Below are 6,538 nucleotides of genomic sequence, written 5' to 3'. Positions count from 1 at the left end.
GAATGGATCATCTCAGACCGAGTTAACCGTCACTGATCAACATAAATCAAAGGTCCTCCCCACCGTCGAGGAGCTTAAACGTCTCCTTGACATGATTAAGGGAATGTTTGTGGGTATATGTTTGTATGCTGTAGAAAACCAAACCGCTTGACTAATCCAGACAAAATTACCCCTTTCCCGCTCCTCTTCCCTTCCCCTTCCCCCTTCCCCCTTTCCTTTATAGCTTAATATCTGACAGCTTGACCTATCTAGACAAAATTTGACATGTGGCCATTATTGGACCCAACTTAAATAATAGTGTAAGATTCAAACAAGTTTCCCCTTCACCTTCCTCACCCCCCATCCTTCCCCTTACCCCTTCTCTTGGTAACTTATGTGGTTATTAAACTCGACAGTGTTACCATACCTCATTTAATGTATTCAATACCGTAGAACTATGTATTATTGAAACTGCCTTTCTTTCCTGAGATTAATAATTCTGTATCAAGTTTTGTGTTTAGGTTATTGGGTGTGTATTTAGGTTTAGTGGGGATGTGTGTAGGTTTACATGGGGTGTGTTTAGGTTTAGGGTAGGTGTGTATCAGGGCTAAATCTAAGAATTCTTTAGTGGGTGGCCATTGAACTTCTTTTTTTTTTTTACTCAGTCACCACATATAAAATATCATACCGGTATAGTGTATGCTTATTTCAGTTTTATATATAATTTATCAATAATTGTTTATACATAATAATGTTATTTAGCACACAATTTTTTCGCCATAATTTTAGGGAAATAGTTTTACAAATTCTGTCTTTTTGAAAAAGTTTTATTTAAATCATCTCCAGAACTTTCGGGCAAAATTGATTTAGTGGGTGGGCAATAATTATTTTTGTAGGTTGGTAGTAGCCCACAAAGTTAACATGTTGCGTGTAGGCCTGGTGTGTGTAGGTCATTGTGCTTGTTTCAGTTAAGTGTATCGGGGGATGTGTTTAGGTTTACTTGAAGGTGTAAATGGGACGGTCACCACAGTAATATTTTGATAAAATGTATAGTCATCACAGTAATTCCTGGATAAATGGAACAGCCATCACAGTAATACCTGGATAAATGGGACAGTCACTATAATAATATCCGGATAAAAGGGGCAGTCAGTACAGTAATTCCTGGTTAATGGTACAGTCATCCCTGGATAAACATTCCTGGATAAAGGGTACAGTCATCCCTGGATAAAAGGGACAGTCATCATATTAATACTTTGGATAAATGGGACAGTCACCACAATAATATCTGGATGAATGGGACACTCGGCAAAATAATATTTGAATAAAAGGGATAGTACAGTAATTTCTGGGGAAAAGAGACAGTCAGCACAAGAATACCTGGATGAAAGGGACAGTCACTACAGCAATATATTGATAAATGGGATAGTCACCACAGTAAGGTTTGCATAAATGGAACAGTCAGCAATGTAATATTGGGATAAATGGGACAGTCAGTACAGTAATATTGGGAAAAATAAAAAGTTGGGACATTCAGCCTGGTAGTAATGGTTTGGTTTAAAAAAAACAAAAGTCAGTTTAACACAAGGAGCGATGCAAGAAAATTGTTCTGAGTTAAGGTTTTATTTTGGTGTCAAGGCCACACAGCAAAATATTTTTAAGCAAGATCAGTGCTGTCCATAGGCCTATACTCTGTTATTTTCCATCTGTCCACCCGCCTGTGGTGTGTGTGTATGGTAACACTGCGTCCCGGGCTTTAGATAGTTACACTATGTGTTAGTTTTAGGTAAATAAAAGGATATCTGTGTGTACATTTGCAACTGGAAAGTGTTTTAATAATTTACTGTATGCTAATTACATTGTTAATATTCGAAATAGGATGTTGTTATTATTGTTGAATGTAGGCTGCCATTTCGGGGTGGCGAATGGAACAGCCAGACACAGTGGCGGGAAAATTGCTTCTCTTGCTGTTCACTACAGCAAGATGTCAACTTTATTGGACCTACTCTGCTACTAAGCTACGTGTTACTTCATTGCATGTAAGAATATCAGTATATACTTTTAATTATTATAAAGTGAGTTTTATTCAGATACAATGTGACATAACTTGGTTTAGCATCTGTTTAATGGAATTTGCGTCTGGCTGCTCCATTCGCCATCCCGAAAAGGCAGCTTACATTCAACTATTATAATAATATCCTATTTCGAATATTAACGGTGTAATTCGCATGCAGTAAATCATTAAAACACTTTTCAGTTGCAAATGGACACCCAGATATCCTTTTATATACCTAAAACTTACACATAGCGTAACTATTTAAAGTCCGGGACGCAGTGTTACCATACACAAACACCACAGGCGGGAGGACAGATGGATAAAAGCAGAGTATAGTTGTTATCTCTTCAGTACTGTAAGGACGACATTCAGGCGAGTGTCTGCCCTTCCATTGTAAAAATCTGTATATCCATATGTCCTCTTTTTTCTTCCAGGAACTAAAATGTAGAGCATTTTACGCCCTTTCTTTTGATGTATATATGTCGGGAATCCATTCCCTCTATGTAAAATTATTCATGCATTTTCATCTGTGAAGAAACACATTCACAGCGTGGGCCCTGTCCCTTTTCGTTTATGTTTGTTTGTGCGTGCGTGACGGACGCTACGCTTCTGTCCGCACGCCGCCTTATGTACAGCCTCATTTGCCGAATTTCTTCTACAGGATGCTCTAGGAGCAAGTACCTGTGCTGGCATAAGGCCAGCTTAATCTTAAACAAAACAACAGAATAAAGTTAGTTCGCTCGCTCTCTTTGTCTTACTCAGTCCTCACAATCTTCATGTAGATCATTCGATCACTACTTTTAAGCCACGTGCTAGAATGAGTTACGGATGCAGGCCTAGGCCTAATGTGACTGCTAAGATAAATTATAGTCATAGAAAAAGTGCTACCCTTTATGGTCATTGGACACAAGTAGCAGTGGCGAATCTAGATATCTTTCACTTCTGGGGTGGTGGCACTTGGGATGATCATATTTTATATATATATATATATAATATATATATATATATATATATATATATATATATATATATATTATATGTGTGTGTGTCACCATATAGCCTATATAACAGCAGTTGTACTTGTCGCCATTGTTTGTGTTATACAGTTGTTGAAAGAATCAATAACTAAGCAAATTTTCCTCACTAATCATGATTTAATAAAAACTATGTGTTATTATTCATATTCCTGGGGAGACGTAGCCAAGCACCCACCGCCCACACCCCCCCCTACCTCCCTTAAATCCGAGTTCTGTAAGAAGACAATGTTTAGTAGTTTTAAAGGAGTCTCCTATAACATTTGCTCCATTTTCTTTGCGGGTGAGCAACCGTTCTCTTTTGCTTGTGATCATGTAGTACCATGACAGATAACATTGATGTTTTTTCATTATTGTATGTTATCTATTTGGTTATATTATTAGTAGTAGTAGTGTCGTGAATAGGTAAGCTGGTGGCAATTGGAACGATGGTTCTTTTCAGTTAACAGTAATATTTGAGATTTTCTAGTTGCCTTTAATTGCATCAAAATTCACTAGTCCCCACGACTATAAGAGGTGAAGCACACATTGGGTTCTCCTCCTTTGACTTCTAGCGATCATAAGTGTAACATCTAATTAGGGGAGCAATCCTGTCTCGAGTACGTAAGTGAGTCGTGTGCGTGGGTTGTGGAGTTGCTGGTGACCATAAGTAATCGTAGAATATTTGTTGCATGGGCCATCGCACATCGTTCTAGAGTATTGTTTCGAGTTAATCATGTGTTTGAAGTGGTCACGTGTTTCGTGTCCTGATGGAGTTTGATTTCAGTTGAACATGTTAAGAGTTCATTTTTTTAATAAAAAGTGTTAAAACTCTGTATTTCTATTCCCATACAGTTGTCCTTGAGTAGTACGGGCTGGTATCTGTGCCCTTAAGGCCGAATTTATCGGCCATAACATCCGGGCTGGAACCCTATAGCTGAAGTGGTGTGATAATTCCCTACAATTAGCTACGAACTTTGAAACGGTAACGTTATCCATAGAATGGCATAAAAATAAAGCTACAGCAAGTAAAACTATACGGATTGACAATACTTTAAAATACATATGATATAATATTACATAGGGAGAGATTAAATGCTAAGCAGAAATCGTCTAATAAAATCACTGAGCAGGTAAGTACTGAGTGAGGGAGAGAGTAATATTCAAAATTATAATAATGATAATATACTGCAAAATACCAAAGAACCTGCTCTCCGTGTCGTAGTTAAAACTTAAAAGACATGTAAAGCCAGTTAGAAGTCTGCGAACGGAGCAGGTGAAGTGGTGTGGGTAAAATAAACAAAAACTATTCAAGGAACGATGGAACAGTGGTGGTTTGGCTGTTGGTTTTTGTTTAGTATGGAGGGCCTCTAAAAAGGGAAGCGAATGGCTGTATTTTTGTTTGTCCGAGTATTTGAAAATCACTAAAAAAGTTAGTCCTGTACGATGGTTGACATTCCAATGAGAGCCGGTGTGTACCAGAAGTAGGCGCTTAGTCTACATCCCACATGTCCCAAAATTACGTTTAGATCAAATGATGGTTACTAAAAGGGAAAATATGAAATCCACACATGGATACAGATGGCTCATGAGTGACGTTTGATTAATACAGAATTATTAGTGACGCTTAAAAGTATTGTCTAAAATTTATGTAATGATTTTGTTGAACTACTTCAAAGGATAACGATAATTATTCTTCAAATACGTCTCTAAAAACCTAACTTCCAGGTGACAGATATTCCAGTCGGAGCAAAGGGACAAAAGGCCCTTAAGAATGAGAGTCCTACAAGAATGACCTTGGAAAACAAGGGGTCAATCAGTAGAGTTTTCTAACTGCTCCTCTTTGTTTTCATGGCAATCCATAGATAAGTGACCCTGATGATGGGAAAAGTCTTGTATTCCCGAAAGCTCGGTTGTACCTCTGTTGTGATCTAAGAAATAATAATTGCGATGTTACCACGTCTCTTGGCTATCCTTTACTGAGAGATAGAGAGAGAGAGGATCTTGGGTTTGCGTAGCTATTATTTTGCATTGAGACACTTTCATCATTAAAGCTCATTATAGTGTATACATCAAAATGCGAAATGACAGATGTTACGCACTGTAATGATGCAAATTTACGTGCTGTTGACCTGATGTTAAAGAGAGAGAGAGAGGAGAGAAATAGGACTATAGGACAGTATTAGGAGACAAGTTATATAACCTCGTTTCTAATTACGTCTTGGGTAAAAAAAAAAGTTAATACGCCTTAGAAGTATATCATTATTTTATATGATAATCACCATCACCTGTCTCCCATACATCATAACTCACGACGGCGGAAATACATAAGCGAGACCGTAAGTTTTAATTCAACTATGTCACATTTTAGGTTTATTGCCGGCATATTTTAAGTTTCGAAAATTGGCTGTAGTAACAATGGACATCAAACGCTTCAAATATGAAAGTATTTCTTCTATCTTTTAGTTCTCTTGTTCTGTCACTCTTCTTCTGTTCTTAGTTCAGTTTATTTGTTTTTTTATGTCTTGTTATTTCCGGTTTTTTTCCGTACGACTTCGATTTTGTCAATTCCATTTTCCTAGACCTATGTTCGATAGTTTTTGTTCGGGAATGTCGAATTCAACCTCACAGAACAATGAAATGTAATTTTTCGCCAATTGCAGCTGTAATTTTGTTATTACTGTAATTTTCTTATTGCATTCTTTCCTTTTTTCAGAATAAAATTTGAACGTTGTTCTGTCTCATTTGAGATTGGATACAATTTGATATCATTGAGAATATACATTTAGTTGCTTCTCATGTTACGCTTGATTATACCTTGTCTAGAAAAAGCCAAGTTAAACCTCTCTCTCTCTCTCTCTCTCTCATCTCTCTCTCGTCTCTCTCCTACCTCTCTCTCTCTCTCTCTCTCTCTCTCTCTCTCTCTCTCTCTCTCTCTCTCTCTCTCAACCCATAACATTCTTTCTGTTGCAGGCTCGGTGGAATCTCTATGTAAACTCTTTGCATTTTGCCTCTTTTTTTTCATTCACAGCAAAGTATTACAATGTGCTTCGTGATTGATCACTGTATCTGTCCATTGTTGTGTTTTTGTTGAAAAGAATGGCATACTTTTCCTAGTTCTGTAGTCTGTTATTTGAGTTATTTTTCTATTTTTAGTCATCCACCAGCAAAGTCTGTAGTTTCTCTCTCATGGTTCAGTGGATTTCAGTCGGAACTTGTTGCAGAAGTTGCTTCGGGTGATTAGTTGATATGCATGATTTTGCGGCGTGTTTAGCACAGGTCCCTTGGGGATGACCGTAAAAATAAAAATTAAAAAAAATAAACACACACACACTCACTGTTAAATATCATAGACAAAAATAACCACCTTTTGTTCGTCTCTATGATATTTAGTCTTCTGTTTAAGTTTTACGGTCATCCCCAAGGGCTTGTACTAAACACGTCGGAAAGGTGGATACATGCCAGGTTAGTTCCTCGTCTGTCTGTGTGT

Source organism: Macrobrachium nipponense, chromosome 36 (assembly GCF_015104395.2).
Source record: "Macrobrachium nipponense isolate FS-2020 chromosome 36, ASM1510439v2, whole genome shotgun sequence".
NCBI lineage: Eukaryota > Metazoa > Arthropoda > Malacostraca > Decapoda > Palaemonidae > Macrobrachium > Macrobrachium nipponense.
Note: the sequence above shows the minus strand (reverse complement) of the source record.